Consider the following 18,627-nt stretch of genomic DNA (forward strand, 5'->3'; position numbering starts at 1 on the left):
TTCATTATTAGTGCTCAGAAAATTAAATATATCTACATATTTAGTCAAAATCAATTACATTATTTTATCTTATTCATAGCATAAATGTTCACAAAGATTACTAAAAAGAGATTGAATTAGACTACAGCAAATTGGCAAACTTTACCTTGTATCTGTTTCCACCGAGTTTGTTTGGGGCGTTCTTCAACATATCAGCAATACTTGTCTCAACATCTCTTTCAGTTGCATTAGTGTGGGTGTTGATACAGGCTTCTGGAAAGTTATAAGAATTAATTAATATATATAATTATAATTCTTTTTGTCAGGAGACAAGAAGCCACAGAGTAATAACATTGTTGGCTTTTATTTAGGTGTTCCCCTGTTCTCCAGTCTTCCTCCGTCCCCTCGTCCCCTTTGTCCTCCCCAGCATTCTCCATTCCCCTGTCCCCTCGTCCTCCCCACCATTACCCTCTCCTCTGTTCCCTCGTCTTCCCCACCATCCCCCCTGTCGTCCTCCCCACCATTCTAAACTACCTCATCCCATGCATTCCATGATGGTCTGATGCTTCCATCTGAAAATTGGGAACATCAAAAGATCTGACTTTCCCAATTTTCTGATGGGAACATCAAATGATCTGATATTCCCATCACTGAAAAATAAAAACAGATAAAAAAAATGATATGAAAAAATAGAAAATAAAATATACTCATGAAATGAACAGAATGGTTAACAACGCAGCTCAATTGCAATGCAATGTCACAATAACATTTAAATATACTTTAAGATATAATCTAGAAGAAAATAAGGATATTGAAACGGTTCATGAACTCTATTTCAATAAAGGACACTATGGGGAACTTTGAAAAATAGTTATTGAGTATAATTAGACAGACTTGTTGCTAGGCAGAGGAGTAATGAGATATATGGCAAATTTTGCAAAATATACAATGAAGGTACACAAACATTCATACCCAAACAAAGCAAAATGCTAGGTAAGAACAAAGCATTTGGCCCGTAGGAGAAAGGAGATACCCACAAGACTAGAATACAAGTCATTAACAAGCATGCAAGTATAATACATAATACATGCAGACATATATATAATCCAAAAAAATGTCAAATTTACGTACTTATTATTACATTACAAATATCCAAGGTTTTGAAGACACGTTTCCTCTTGCGCCCAACGAGTGAATACTGAGACCAGACCCCATAGGTCCCTATCCTCCTCATCATTCGTCTCACTGTGTCTCCACAGCTTGCACCGCCCATTTGAGACAGCGTCTGGACCTGTTAAAATAATGCATAAGCTGTAAGATAATAGAGAATAATATATATCTTTCAATCTCAACATTAGATTTTCTAATTTCCAACTGTATTAAATAAATAGCATTAAAATATTTTCCTTCTTAACTATTACAAAAATCAACGAATTTGAGTAACTTTTGCTTTTGTTTTATTTGTACCTTAAACATAACACTGAACAATCAATTATGTGCCACCCCACCTTCCTTCATCTGCAAAAAAACTAATCAAAAGACATATGTACAAGGCTAAAAAAATTCAGCAACACTTACCATACTCAGGCTAAAAGAATTAAGCAACACTTACCATACTCTTTTTATATTCACTGTTAACTTTTAGCTCATGTGACAGACTTTCCACCTGCTCAACAGTTTCAAGTGGGGATGGAAGAATGTCTTCCAGGATTGGTATATCTCCATGTGTTTTTGACATATGGGTTTCCGTCATTTTGACAATATTCAGGATATCCCCTGATAAAAATGTCAATTTTGATAATTCCTTCATCATGTATTCCATTATGCCAAAACCATAATCATAATCATCTGTATCAAACCTTATTACAGGTAAAACCAGTAGGCAGTCTACTGTATTTTATCAAACCGTTATTAGTATAATAGATCTCGTAATAATTTTGCAAAAATAATGGCATTTACTATTTTTAAAAGATTATTAGCAAATTTACAGAAATGGTGCATTCGGAAGACAAAACCAATTTTTCACTTTTGACAATTGAGCACCTGCTACATCCAGATTCTAGGGAGGAAAGGAAGGACGATCTTACTGGATCCCATAGCCTCTCCGAGGCACAAACCAGGCTTTTACACAAACCCCCCCCCCCCTGCACCCGAGCTTTTTAAAATAGTAAATGCCACTATTTTTGCAAAATTATTACGAGATCTATTATTCTAGAGAATAATGCATATAAATGCATATATGCATATAAATACAAAAGTAAATCAAATCTTATCCTTGTATAATATACAAGCTGATGTGAGATCCCTGTCTACAGGTGGACTGGAACTATTATCCAGTAGGCAGTCTACTGTATTTTATCAAACCGTTATTAGTATAATAGATCTCGTAATAATTTTGCAAAAATAATGGCATTTACTATTTTTAAAAGATTATTAGCAAATTTACAGAAATGGTGCATTCGGAAGACAAAACCAATTTTTCACTTTTGACAATTGAGCACCTGCTACATCCAGATTCTAGGGAGGAAAGGAAGGACGATCTTACTGGATCCCATAGCCTCTCCGAGGCACAAACCAGGCTTTTACATAACCCCCCCCCCCCTGCACCCGAGCTTTTTAAAATAGTAAATGCTACTATTTTTGCAAAATTATTACGAGATCTATTATTCTAATAAGAGTTTGATAAAATACAAACCCTGGGGCCATAGAACGGCTATTTAATCCCCTTGAACGGACCTGTGCATGGGCCACTGAGGCATCGAAAAAAAACAGACCGGCTTGGGAAAAAAGCAAAATTGCCGGTCTATGGCCCAGCTGATGGCTGTGCATGAATGGCTAATGGCTAATGGCTGTTAGTTATGGAGCTAGGTTAGACTATGTATGTTTAAATCTCTGATTTAAACAGAGCCAGTGTTCAGTCAAATAACTGAATTTATCAAATCTTATCCTTGTATAATATACAAGCTGATGTGAGATCCCTGTCTACAGGTGGACTGGAACTATTATCCAGTAGGCAGTCTACTGTATTTTATCAAACCGTTATTAGTATAATAGATCTCGTAATAATTTTGCAAAAATAATGGCATTTACTATTTTTAAAAGATTATTAGCAAATTTACAGAAATGGTGCATTCGGAAGACAAAACCAATTTTTCACTTTTGACAATTGAGCACCTGCTACATCCAGATTCTAGGGAGGAAAGGAAGGACGATCTTACTGGATCCCATAGCCTCTCCGAGGCACAAACCAGGCTTTTACATAACCCCCCCCCCTGCACCCGAGCTTTTTAAAATAGTAAATGCCATTATTTTTGCAAAATCATTACGAGATCTATTATACTAATAACGGTAAATAAATAATAAATAGTAAATAAATCAAAATCAGTTACATTATTTTATCTTATTCATAGCATAAATGTTCTCGAAGATTACTAAAAAGAAATTGAATTAGACTACAGCAAATTGGCAAACTTTACCTTGTATCTGTTTCCACCGAGTTTGTTTGGGGCGTTCTTCAACATATCAGCAATACTTGTCTCAACATCTCTTTCAGTTGCATTAGTGTGGGTGTTGATACAGGCTTCTGGAAATTTATAAGAATTAATTAATATATATAATTATAATTCACTTTGCTATTCCCCATTCCACAGTCCTCTCGTCCTTCCCACTTCCCTGTCCCCACATCATCCCCACTATTCCCACTTCCCTGTCCCATCGTCCTCCTTACCATTTTCCCCTCCCCTGTCCTTCTTCCTCCCCCACCATCTCCCATTCACCTGTCCCTTTGTCCTCCCCAGCATTCCCCTGTCCCCACCATCCCCAACTCCCCAGTCCCCTCGTCCTCCCCACCATTACCCTCTCCTCTGTCCCCTCGTCTTCCCCACCATACCCCCCTCTCGTCCTCCCCACCATTCCAAACTACCTCACCCGATGCATTCTATAATGGTCTCATGCTTCCATCAGAAAATTGGGAACATCAAATGATCTGATATTCCCATCACTGAAAAATAAGAACAGCTAAAAAAATGAAATGAAAAAAATAAAAAAATAAACTATACTCATGAAATGAACAGTATGGTAAACAACACAGCTCAATTTCAATGCAATGTCACACAAAATTATTAAATCGAAATGAAAATAAATTGAAATCTATGAAAATTCAAATTATCAATACAATCGGAAATATTGAAATAATATCGCAACATAATATAGTGTGGGTTGCTCTTACGTGCAACAGACGGTGCTGTTTTTCAAAAAAGGCATGGTTTTACCTGTCACAAGTGTGGCATCTATACTTATACTCACGAAATGAACGGTATGGTAAACAACATAGCTCAATTGCAATGCAATGTCACAATAACATTTAATAACAATAATAACAATAACATTTAAATATACTTTAAGATATAATCTAGAAGAAAATAAGAACATTGAAACGGTTCATGAACTCGATTTCAATAAAGGACACTATGGGGAACTTTGAAAAACAGTTAATGAGTATAATTAGACAGACTTGTTGCTAGGCAGAGGAGTAAATAATGAGATATATGGCAAATTTTGCAAAATATACGGCACACAAACATTCATACCCAAACAAAGCAAAATGCTAGGTAAGAACAAAGCAGTTGGCCCGTAGGGGAAAGGAGATACCCACAAGACTGGAATACAAGTCATTAACAAGCACACAAGTACTACACTACACAACAACCGCACTACTACCAGAACTGGACGAATCACTACCAAAACAACACATTGCACATCACTACCAAAACAACACAACACAACACAAGCATTGGCAAAGAATTATAGACCAGTTGCACTAACATCCCACATAATAAAATTATTTGAGAGTGATCAGGAGTCAGATTACTAGTTTTATAGAGACCAATGACCTCCACAATCCAGGCCAACAAGGATTTAGAGCAGTTTCTATGATCGAGCCACTGAGATCTATAAAGAATTCTGATCAAGAAAGAGATCTAGGGGTGGTTTTAGATAGAAAACTATAACCTGAGGATCATATTAAGAACATTCTGCGAGGGGCCTATGCTACACTTTTTAACTTTAGAATTGCTTTTAAATACATAGGTCAAAAAGTTTTAAAAGTTTTAAAAGTTTTTTAAACCTCTCGTGTATCATGAGTGTGTTAAAGCATCAGATGGTGCATTCAGATGATGAATATTACCTAGTTCCTTCATCTGGGAAGAATGAACACATATTGGTGCATTCGGATGATAAAAACTAACTACTGTAGTTTAATTGATCAACAGACTGTATATCATATGCAGACTGTATGTGGATCTGCGGGCCACTCCAAACAACAGCCTGGTGGACCAAGCTCCACCAGGGCTAAAGCACAAAGTGATATAGATGTGATAGAGAAACTAGGTCAAATGGAGGAGTAGGTCTGTATATTAAACAGCACCTGACGTGCACAGAGCTACTAAACTCAATGTGGTGGTAGAGTGGTGGGGGGGGGGGGGGGGGGGGAAACATTGCAGAAAAAAACAAAAATACAATTTGGTCAACAAAACAGCATTGTTTAAAATAGAAGACATGGGTTGTCATTTTGGGGGTAAGGTAGGTTACATTGAGTTAATTAGTTAGTACTTAGTTTTTATCTTAAACTGGTTGGGAGAGGTACAGTGTTGCTGTGCTGGTGAAAGAACACCTAAAGGTAAATTAAATAATGATTGCGAATCCACAAGAAGTTGACATAATATCGCTAGAGATCTGCAATCAGGATGATAAACTTTCCTTAAAGAATTTGACAAACACTTGCTGATAGGACATGAAGTAAATGAAATGTATGTCAAGTTTTGTGAAATATATGATAAAAGCACAACAAAATTTGTACCAAAGGAGAGATGCAGAACTAGGAAAAGGGGTTTGTTCAACAGAAATTGCGAGAGGGCCTGAGACCCAAACACACACAAATGGAATCAATATATAGCAAGAGGCCAAACCCCCAAACATACAAGCGATGCAAAGATGCGAGAAACAGCAGCAGCATTAAGGAGAGGGACTTAAGGACCATAAATAAAGTGTGAAAATAAACTCGAGTAAATTTTTTTAACTACTCTCGACAGTGAAGAAAAACAAATATTCAGACGATTTGTGTTAGAATCATTAATCTTACACTTTCGGTCATATTCAACAACACAAATACATACACACACATTCCTGTTGCTGTAGCAAGTGAAGAATTACACACACAGATCACAATAACGTGATGCATCAAATGAACAAATCCACAAGGGCCGTGACGAGGATTCGAACCTGCGTCCGGGAGCATCCCAGACACTGCCTTAATCGACTGAGCTACAACAGGGTAAAAGGGTTGAAACCGAAGTTCTACTGAACTTACTGGATCCCATAGCCTCTCCGAGGCACAAACCAGGCTTTTACACAACCCCCCCCCCCTGCACCCGAGCTATGTCAACAGGCCGTTCTCCCTCTTCGCCCTTCCGAATGCACCATATCAGTAAATTTTTTAATAATCTTTTAAAAATAGTAAATGCCACTATTTTTGCAAAATTATTACGAGATCTATTATTCTATAGAATAATGCATATAAATGCATATATGCATATAAATACAAAACATAAATACAAAAGTAAATGTAAATAATATTACCTTGCACCTAGATCCACCAAGCCTGTATGGCGCGCGTTTCAGTACTTCGGAAATCTAGAACTATCTTGAATCTCTAATCTGCAATGAAACAATACATATTATTGCACTTACCAAAACATGGATGAATGTAGAAAATACAGAACTATTAGCTGAATATCAAATAAATGGATTTAATCTATTTCACACAGATAGATATATTACACCGTGTATATTAGGTAATACCTAACATACACGCCTCCACACACACTACATTTGAAATGTAGTCTCAAAAAGACTACATTTCAACAGCAAAGATTACTCCATAAAAAAATAATTAAATTATTGACCAACATGAGAGAGGGTTAGCCAAAATGAGGGTTGTGTTGATTGCCTGAAAATATTTAAATTGTGTAATGTATTGAATGGCATTTTTCAAGTTACAACATTTTTTAAATTACTGAACTAGGTTCTAGGCTTTGCTAGGCTTAATTCAATTATTACAGATAAGCCTAACCTAGCCTAGAACCCAGTGGGTTTTCTTCCTATTGGGGAGTGTTGTACATGCCTCGCCTCCACATACACACTAGCACAGCCAGGCCTCGCCTCCACATACACACTAGCACAGCCAGGCCTCGCCTCCACATACACCAGCACTGCCAGGCCTCGCCTCCACATACACACTAGCACAGCCAGGCCTCGCCTCCACATACACCAGCACTGCCAGGCCTCGCCTCCACATACACACTAGCACAGCCAGGCCTCGCCTCCACATACACACTAGCACAGCCAGGCCTCGCCTCCACATACACCAGCACTGCCAAGCCTCGCCTCCACATACTCACCAGCACAGCCAGGCCTCGCCTCCACATACACCAGCACTGCCAGGCCTCGCCTCGCCTCCACATACACCAGCACTGCCAGGCCTCGCCTCCACATTTAAACCAACCAAGCCCACAAATACGTTAACATGGACCAGCATTACACCGTCTAACATACTCTGTCAGATGTAACAACTAAATTTGTGAATTCAAGACCAAATCTATTGTATAACACAGTGTTAGTACAAGAAAAACATTACTTACATTCGAAGCCGTGTTTTAAAATGGCGGCGGTCTTGTACTGACGCTCCAAACTGTGTGTTCGTTTGCGTATGATGAACGTGTGACAATTTACTACAACAATTATTTAATTATTCTTATTCTTTATTTTAATATTTTTAGGGTACATGAAATTTCAAACTTATTTGCACACAATAATATAATTGCATTGTCATAACCTTTATATATTACGGAAAATACGATGACATGAACGAAGTCAAAGTGAAGTTGAAGTCAAAGTCATTCGCCGAACGTATTAGTCATTTTTTTTCATACATACATAGTTGATTTACAAACATAATGTTGGATTTATAGATAGAGCTAGTGCATACAATACCTAAAGCCACTATAGTAGGCCTATATAGCATTTCAGGCAACCGGGCAGTATATATGGACCCCTTACTCAAATCTCTGAATATGTTAGATATTAAGTCCCTGCACATACTCTCATGTGTATTTTATATATATAAAACGCTGCACTGTAATGTCAATCCTGACCTTAAAAGCTTCCTAGAAGGTTGTAACAGATCCCATGAGCACCACACCAGAAACAAATACCTATTTGATATTCCAAGAGTACGACTTAGTCAAACTAGAAATGCTTTACAAATCAAGAGACCTCGAATGTGGAATGACCTTCCCAATTATGTTAAAAACTGTACCTCTCCCAACCAGTTTAAGATAAATAAAGATAAATTTATAAGTTAAGAAAAATTCCACAAATCAACAACCCTGTTACTGACCCTGTATTTACCCAAGTCTTTCCTAAATCTAAACTTATCCAATTTATACCCATTGTTTCGTGTTCTATCTTGTGTTGACAATTTTAATACCCTATTAATATCCCCTTTGTTATATCTATTCAGGAAATTGTGGTTGATCTCGAACCCATTGATAATGTGACGACTTATACAGAATTTTGTAACTATATCATCAAGATTGTAACCAGCTTAGCTAAATGTAGTGTGGGGTTCAGTCCCTAAGCCCATATATGTGCCTCTCTAACCATTTAGGTTACAGGGCAAAAACATAAAAACAAAGGTAACTGCAGAAGGCCTATTGGCCCATACCAGGCAGCTCCTATCTATAACAGATAAACACTAAGTACTACCTAATTAACTCAATGTAACCTACCAACCTAACCCCCAAAATGTCAATCCATATCTTTTATTTTAAACAATGCTGTTTTGTTGACCAAATTGTATTTTTACTCTTTTTCTGTCATGTTTCTCCCACCCCTGTTTTTTCCCTTTTTTCTTATTTTTTCTCAACATAATTCATACTTTAATTATGCGGATCAGGACATCACCTGATCAAACACATCAAACATCGTTTGACCACCATCAAACACACACATTTCGTGTGTGTTTGACGCTCACTGATATGTACCAGCGTTGTTTTATATATGGTGCTATTCTATCTTACGCTTTGTTGCTCTTTTTTACCTACGGGCTCATAGAACATTCTATTGCGAAAACATTGGCACAAAAATGAATGACGTACATACAATAATAATGTCAGGACAGTGATATAATTATAAACTTTCAAAGCACTGTATCGCCCATGTGTCGTCTTGTCACCAATACTGGGTAACAGTTCCGCCACTTCCCACACTCTTGCGGGTGGGCAGCGACCATTATTCTACGTTTATATTCATATCACCGTGTTGGGAATTTCATTGCGAGTACATTGATACCAAAATTAACGCTGTAGGACAAGTGTGGAAGTGATAACAATCCCAAGAGTAAAAACATTTTGTTGCTCTTGGGCACTCACGGCGAGTCATCTACGTAGGTATTTATTGGGTGCTGGTATTCATATAACTTTTGGTGACCGTTTTTGCTGATTTTCTTCTAGAGAATGTTATTGCGAACACGTTGGTACCAAAATGAAATACATAGCTCGAGAACTAAGGTCAGGAGAGTAAAAAGAGTATACACATTTTTGTTTTGACGCTTAATTAAGGTTATTGTGAGTACTCATCGCCTGCCTAGAAACTGGAACTAGTAATTCCATCTATCATACATATCATACAAGAGGAGCCACACATCTATGGATCATCCAATAAAATCAGCAGACTTCTAGATGTTACTACTGCTCGGCTTAGACTCGGTTACAAGTATCTCTGGGAATTCTCATTATCTGCTGATGTAGACCTGACCAAATGTAAACTGTGTCAACAAAATTATTCGCACACCCTCCGTCACTATGTGATGGAGTGCGAAAAGATACATGAATTTAGAGACAATTCTATAACCAATGTTCCAGCGATGTGTCAATATTTCATTCAAAATGATCTGCTACCAGAAATTTTAGCCAAATATCCCCAGTTTGCTAACTGTAGATAACAACTAAGTGATTGTAACCTATCCACCGCTGCCCACTGGATGGGGGACGGTGTGCAGGACAAACATATAAATTTTGATACTAGCTCTCCACATATGTCAGTTGCTTAATTTAGAACCTGTACTTGAGGTCGATCTCGAACCCATTGTTGATGTGATGACTTATATTGAATTTTGTAACTAGCTCATCAAGATTGTAACTTGCTTAGCTAAATGAATTGTGGGGTTCAGTCCCTGAGCCCATTATGTGCCTCTGTAACCCTTTCCACAACCGCCCACAAGATGGGTATGGGGTGCATAATGGGGTGGGGTGTCTTGGCCAAACGTGCCACATCAAAACCACAAGTTGACATTGAATGTGAATTAACAATGAGACAAGTAAGATTTATACTAATACATTTATACTAACTCTGTTGAGCGTTGACCATTTATACATCAAATCTGTTGATGTGAGCACTTTAGTTTAGTCTGCCGTTTAAAGAAAAAAAGAGCATATCAATGGTATATCACAGAAAACGAATTTATCATAAACTCATGTATTTGTCTTATCATATTGAACTGCATTCATATTTTTAATATATAACAATATGAATATACAAATTTCTGTAAATCCCCTACCTTGTTGGAATCTGTGGAAATGAATGAGCAAATGTGCTGGCTGAAGGCGCTGAAGGAAACCACATTGGTTTCATTTTGGATACAAATGTCCATGGAAATTCAAAATGGAAACTAATTATATAGTTGAACCTGCAGAGACGAGTTTAAGAATCTGTGTTGAGAGTGATGGACACAGCCTTCACAATTATACTTCAGAGAATGTAAACATCTAAGAGTCATTAGAAATATGTGTAGAATAATAAACCCTACATTGTTTGAGTTAGGGAAAACACCATTTGTGATATATAGATACTATAGCTGTTCCTAAAGATTCACCCTTTTTTGCACCAGCAAGATAACATATAAGATTTTAAGAGTTGACGAATGTTAATATTCTTGTTTGATAAACTGTGAACTTGAGACATAGTTAATAAGAACATATTAACACAACAAAATGTTTTCAAAATCCTTAACACCACTTTCCAGCAACTTATATAATTTATATAAATTATTTTAGAGAATAATACATAAATTATATATTTAAACATGATATAGTGTTTAGTGGAATGTATAAGGAGTCAAATTGTGTTAAAAAGAGCAATTTTTAGAAAATTTGGAAAAATACTTTTTTCTGTTCAAATTATAACTAAATGGATTATAAAGGTTTCACTCAGCCAATATATATCATTCACAATTTATTAATGAATTTTACAAAAAAACACCATAAATTTTATATTTAAACATGTAAAAACTATTTGTTTTACATTTGGAAGAAAATAATTGTAGAAAAACAATTTATAATTAAACCTTTGTGTTTGGATTTTTTGAGTAAAAGTTTCTCAAAGGCTCTCCTGCACCATTCTCAATGCAAATCATTCCCACACCTATGGGAAGAGATAGGCGAACGTTGTGTAGATGATTTGTGTTTGCTGGGAAGCACCCTTAAGAATGAGTGATCACAGTGTATTGATCTTGGAGTACTTGGTAGAGCTACGACTTATCTCCCCCCCCAAAAAAAAAACTAGAAAACAAAAGACTGGCATACCGAAAGGGGAATTATGAGGTGATGAGAAGTTTCCTAAGGGATAATCCATGGGACACAGACCTCAGAGCTAAGTCAATACAAGACATGATGGACTATGTCACCCAAAAGTATCAGGAGGCAGTAAACAGGTTTATCCCAGCTCAAAGGGAAAAATCCGAGAAGCAAAAGAAGAATCCATGGTTTAACAGGGCGTGTATGGAAGCAAAGGTACTGAACAAAAGGGCGTGGAGGAACTTCCGAAATAACAGAACACCAGAAAGCAGAGAGAGATACCAGAGAACCAGGAATGAGTATGTTAGTGTGAGAAGGGAAGCAGAGAAAAATTATGAAAATGATATAGCAAACAAAGCCAAGACCGATCCAAAGGTACCACTGCCACATCAGGAGGAAAACATCAGTGAAAGAACGTGTAATGAAACTTAGAACAGGCGAGGACAGGTATACAGAGAATGACAAAGAGGTGTGTGAGGAACTCAACAAGAGGTTCCAGGAGGACTTCACAATAGAACATGGTGAAGTCACTGCGCTAGGAGAGGGGGCAGTAAACCAGGCGGCCTTGGAAGGGTTCGAAATTACGAGAGATGAGGTAAAGAGACACCTGATGGATCTGGATGTGAGAAAGACTGTTGGTCCAGACGGGATCTCACCATGGGTATTGAAAGAGTGTGCAGAGGTACTCTGCTTGCCACTCTCCATAGTGTATAGTAGGTCACTGGAGACGGGAGACCTACCAGAAATATGGAAGGCGGCTAATGTGGTCCCAATATACAAAAACGGTGACAGACAAGAGGCACTGAACTACAGGCCAGTGTCCTTAACTTGAATACCATGCAAAGTGATGGAGAAAATCGTGAGAAAAAATCTAGTAACACATCTGGAGAGAAGGGACTTCGTGACAAATCGCCAACATGGGTTCAGGGAGGGTAAATCTTGCCTTACTGGCTAACCTAACCTAACCTAAGCAATAGGAAGCAAAGCGTTGCAGTGAGGGGTGAGACCTCAGATTGGCGTGAAGTCACCAGTGGAGTCCCACAGGGCTCTGTACTCGGTCCTATCCTGTTTCTGATATACGTGAACGATCTCCCGGAGGGTACAGACTCATTCCTCTCAATGTTTGCTGACGATGCCAAAATTATGAGAAGGATTAAGACAGAGGAGGACTCCTTTAGGCTTCAAGAAGATCTAGACACACTAAAGGAATGGTCGAACAAATGGTTGTTAGAGTTTAACCCAACCAAATGTAATGTAATGAAGATACATGTAGGGAGGAGGAGGCCAGTTACAAGGTATCGTTTGAGAGAAGAAATTCTACACGAGTCAGAGACAGAGAAAGACCTGGGGGCTGATATCACGCCAGACCTGTCCCCTGAAGCTCATATCAAGAGGATAACATCAACAGCATATGCCAGGTTGGCTAACATAAGAACGGCATTTAGACACTTGTGCAAAGAATCATTCAGAACTTTGAATATCACCTATGTCACACCATTTCTGGAGTATGCAGCCAAAGCATGGAGTCCATATCTAGTCAAGCATAAGACCAAACTGGAAAAAGTTCAAAGGTTTGCCACCAGACTAGTACCCGGGCTGAGAGGTATGAGCTACGAGGAGAGACTACGGGAATTAAACCTCACGTTTCTAGAAGACAGAAGAGCTAGGGGTGATATGATGCCCACATACAAGATTCTCAGAGGAATTGACAGGATCTTCTTCGGTTATCTTGAGATGATTTCGGGGCTTTTTAGTGTCCCCGCGGCCCGGTCCTCGACTAGGCCTCCACCCTCAGGAAGCAGCCCGTGACAGCTGACTAACACCCAGGTACCTATTTTACTGCTAGGTAACAGGAGCATCGGGTGAAAGAAACTCTGCCCATTGCCGGCGCCTGGGATCGAACCCAGGACCACAGGATCACAAGTCCAGCGTGATGATAGATAGATAAAGACGGGCTATTTAACACTAGGGGCACACGCACTAGGGGACACAGGTGGAAACTGAGTGCGCAAATGAGCCACAGAGATATTAGAAAGAATTTTTTTAGTGTCAGAGTGGTTGACAAATGGAATGCATTAGGGAGTGATGTGGTGGAGGCTGACTCCGTACACAGTTTAGAGTGTAGATATGATAGAGCCCGATAGGTTCAGGAACCTGTACACCTGTTGATTGACAGTTGAGAGGCGGGACCAAAGAGCTAGAGCTCAACACCCGAAAGCACAAATAGGTGAGTATAGGTGAGTACACAGAGACAGACACACAGAGCCAGAGACACACAGAGACAGTGACACACAGAGACAGTGACACACAAAGACAGTGACACACAGAGACAGTGACACACAGAGACAGTGACACACAGAGACAGTGACACACAGAGCCAGAGACACACAGAGACAGTGACACACAGAGACAGTGACACACAGAGACAGTGACACACAGAGCCAGAGACACACAGAGACAGTGACACACAGAGACAGTGACACACAGAGACAGTGACACACAGAGCCAGAGACACAGAGAGACAGTGACACACAGAGACAGTGACACACAGAGCCAGAGACACACAGAGACAGTGACACACAGAGACAGTGACACACAGAGACAGTGACACACAGAGGCAGTGACACACAGAGACAGTGGCACACAGAGACAGTGACACACAAAGACAGTGACACACAGAGACAGTGACACACAGAGACAGTGATACACAGAGACAGTGACACACAGAAACAGTGACACACAGAGACAGTGGCACACAGAGACAGTGACACACAGAGACAGTGACACACAGAGACAGTGACACACAGAGACAGACACACAGAGCCAGTGGCACACAGACACAGTGACACACAGAGACAGTGACACATAGAGACAGTGACACATAGAGACAGTGACACACAGAGACAGTGACACACAGAGACAGTGGCACACAGAGACAGTGACACACAGAGACAGTGACACACAGAGACAGTGACACACAGAGACGGTGACACACAGAGACAGTGACACACAGAGACAGTGACACACAGAGACGGTGACACACAGAGACAGTGACACACAGAGACAGTGACACACAGAGACAGTGACACACAGAGACAGTGACACACAGAGACAGTGACACACAGAGGCAGTGACACACAGAGACAGTGACACACAGAGACAGTGACACACTGAGACCGTGACACACAGAGACAGTGACACACAGAGACAGTGACACACAGAGACAGTGACACACAGAGACGGCGAAACACAAAGACAGTGACACACAGAGACAGTGACACACAGAGACAGTGATACACAGAGACAGTGACACACAGAGACGGTGACACACAGAGACAGTGACACACAGAGACAGTGACACACAGAGGCAGTGACACACACAGAGACAGTGACACACAGAGACAGTGGCACACAGAGACGGTGACACACAGAGACAGTGACACACAGAGACAGTGACACACAGAGACGGTGACACACAGAGACAGTGACACACAGAGACAGTGACACACAGAGACGGCGAAACACAAAGACAGTGACACACAGAGACAGTGACACAGACACAGTGACACACAGAGACAGTGACACACAGAGGCAGTGACACACAGAGACAGTGACACACATAGACAGTGACACACAGAGACAGTGACACACAGAGACGGCGAAACACAAAGACAGTGACACACAGAGACAGTGACACACAGAGACAGTGACACACAGAGACAGTGACACACAAAGACAGTGACACACAGAGACGGTGACGCACAGAGACAGTGACACACAGAGACAGTGACACACAGAGACAGTGACACAAACACAGAGACAGTGACACACAGAGACGGTGACACACAGAGACGGTGACACACAGAGACAGTGACACACAGAGACAGTGACACACAGAGACAGTGACACACAGAGACAGTGACACACAAAGACAGTGACACACAGAGACAGTGACACACAGAGACAGTGACACACAGAGACAGTGACACACAGAGACAGTGACACACAATGACGGTGACACACAGAGACAGTGACACACAGAAACAGTGACACCGTCACAGAGACACAGTCAGACTTACGTTACAAATATAACAGACATCTAAAATGTCCACTCACGTTACAGGTGTAGTTCGTTGTCATGTGATGAATATCTTATTCTCAACATGAACAACGTGATGATATATGTTATGCAACAAACTAATGCGTCTTAAAACAAGCCAGTTTCCTACAATGGTTGTTTAATCGTCTAACTCTAACATAAGGTGTTGTTGTTGTTTGGGTGAAAGAATGAGGCCCTTCAGTCTCCTCAGACCAATCCACGAGTCGACTCAAGAGTGCAGACTCTTTATAAAGGATGACCTCCAGGTAGGGAAGACTATTGTCAACGAGTGGCAACAGTTGCTAATGAGAGAGGCATGTCAATGACCGCCATCGGCAGAGGACTTGAACGACGAACGTCGTTTTGTTGGGCCAAGAAAAACCTCTCCCGAAGATCAGCAAATTCTTGAACGAATATGACTTCTTTCTGACTTTTTGATAATGAATGTATATAATAACCATGTGATGTTTAGTTTACCATCTTATAAATATGAAGGCACATTACATGCGGTGTTACCGTAATGTATGATAATGCCGTATATTACTGCACTTTGTTTGATGGACTGTACCAGAAATTGTTATATTTACGTTCACATTTAATAGTCAATAATCACTGCTGTCTGCCACTAACATTCTTCAATTTGACCCTTAACATTCTAGGTTTCGCACTGTGCATCCAGATACCTTTAATGGCAGTTTATCCGTGATGGCAACATGAAGGGAGACTGACGATTGTATTCAAGAATTCGCTGGTCTTCTTCGGAAGAGGTTTTTCTTGGCCCAACAAACCTACGTTTGTCGTTCAAGTTCCCGGACTCTTCCCACCGCCTGCACCATAGTCTAACAGTTGGCTTTGCTATTCCCAGTCCTCAACCGATCGCGGCGATTGTCATGCCCCAATCATAACAACTATTGTCACTCGTTGAGAACAGCCTTTCCTTCCTGGAGTTCATCCTTGATAGAGAGTCTGCACTTTGGAGTTAACTCGTGGATTGGTCTGGGGAGAGTGATGGGCCACAGTCTTTCACCTAAACGATAACACTTTCTACTGCAGCTTGATGGTTCAACAGCCACTGTAGAAAACTGCCTTGGTTTAAGAATCCCTAGGTTTAAGAATCCCACACACACACACACACACACCCCAGGAAGCAGCCCGTGACAGCTGACTAACTACCAGGTACCTATTTACTGCTAGGTAACAGGGACATTCAGGGTGAAAGAAACTTTGCCCATTTATTTCTGCCTCGTGCGAGAATCGAACCCGCGCCACAGAATTACGAGTCCTGCGCGCTATCCACCAGGCTACGAGGCCCCTATGTCTGGGGGGCCACAGACCCCCCTGTGTGTCTGTCTCTGTGTGTCTGTCTCTGTGTCTTTGTGTGTCTGTCTCTGTGTCTCTGGATCTTTGTGTGTCTGTCTCTGTGTCTCTCTGTGTCTGTCTCTGTGTGTCTGTCTCTGTGTGTCTGTTTATGTGTGTATGTTTCTGTGTGTCTGTTTCTGTGTGTCTGTCTCTTGTGTCTATCTCTGTGTCTTTGTGTGTCTGTCTCTGTGTCTTTGTGTGTCTGTCTCTGTGTCTTTGTGTGTCTGTCTCTGTTTCTTTGTGTGTCTGTCTCTGTGTCTCTGTGTCTCTTTGTGTCTGTCTCTGTGTGTCTGTTTCTGTGTGTCTGTCTATTGTGTCTGTCTCTGTATGTCTGTCTCTGTGTGTCTGTCTCTGTGTCTCTGCGTGTCTATTTCTGTACTCACCTATTTGTACCTGCAGGATCGAGCACTGACTCTTGGATCCCGCCTTTCTAGCCATCGGTTGTTTACAGCAATGACTCCGGTTCTATTTCCCTATCATATCTAGTTTTAAAATTATGAATAGAATTTGCTCCCACGTCCAACTCCTTAAGTGTACTCCATTTTCCCACTAGTCTCACGCTAAAAGAAAACTTCCTAACATCTCTGGGACTCATCTGAGTTTCCAGCTTCCACCCATGTCCCCTCGTTCTTCTTCTTTTCCGTGTGAACATTTAGTCTATTTCCACTCTGTCAATCCCCCTAAATATTTTATACGTTCCTATCATATCCCCGCTCTCCCTTCTTTGTTCTAGTGTCGTAAGGCTCAGTTCCTTCATGCGCTCTTCATACCTCATCTCTCGTAACGCTGGGACGAGTCGCGTTGCAAACTTGTGAACCTTTTCCAGTTTCCCTATGTGTTTCATCAGGTGGGGACTCCATGATAGGGCGGCATACTCAAAGACCGGCCTCATGTAGGCAGTGTAAAGCGCCCTAAATGCCTCCTTACTTACGTTTCTGAATGATGTTCTAACTTTTGCCAGTGTAGAGTATGCTGCTGTCGATATTCTATTTATATGTGCCTAAGGAGATAGATTAGGTGTTACGTCCACGCCCAGGTCTCTTTCTCGCGTCGTCACAGGTGGGCAGTTTCCCTTCATTGTGTACTGTCCCCTTGGTCTCCTATCACCTAATCGCATTTCCTTAACTTTACATTTGCTCGTGTTGAACCCCAGTAGCCATTTCTTTGACCATCTCTGCAACCTGTTCAAGTCCTCTTGGAGGATCCTACATTTTCATCTGCCACAGCTCTTCTCATCAACTTTGAGTTATCTGCGAACATAGACATGTAGGATTCTACTCCTGTAAACATGTCATTAACGTTTATTAGAAATAGAATTGGTCCCAGCACCGATCCTTGTGGTACTCCACTAGTTACTGTTCGACAGTCCGACATCTCGCCCCTTACCGTAACTCTCTGGCTCCTTCCTGTTAGGTAGTTCCTTACCCATGTTAGAGCCTTTCCTCCTACTCCTGCCTGCTTCTCAAGTTGGAAAAGAAATCTCATGTGCGGTACTGTATC

The sequence above is a fragment of the Procambarus clarkii genome, chromosome 32 (genome assembly GCF_040958095.1).
Source record: "Procambarus clarkii isolate CNS0578487 chromosome 32, FALCON_Pclarkii_2.0, whole genome shotgun sequence".
Classification (NCBI taxonomy): Eukaryota; Metazoa; Arthropoda; class Malacostraca; order Decapoda; family Cambaridae; genus Procambarus; species Procambarus clarkii.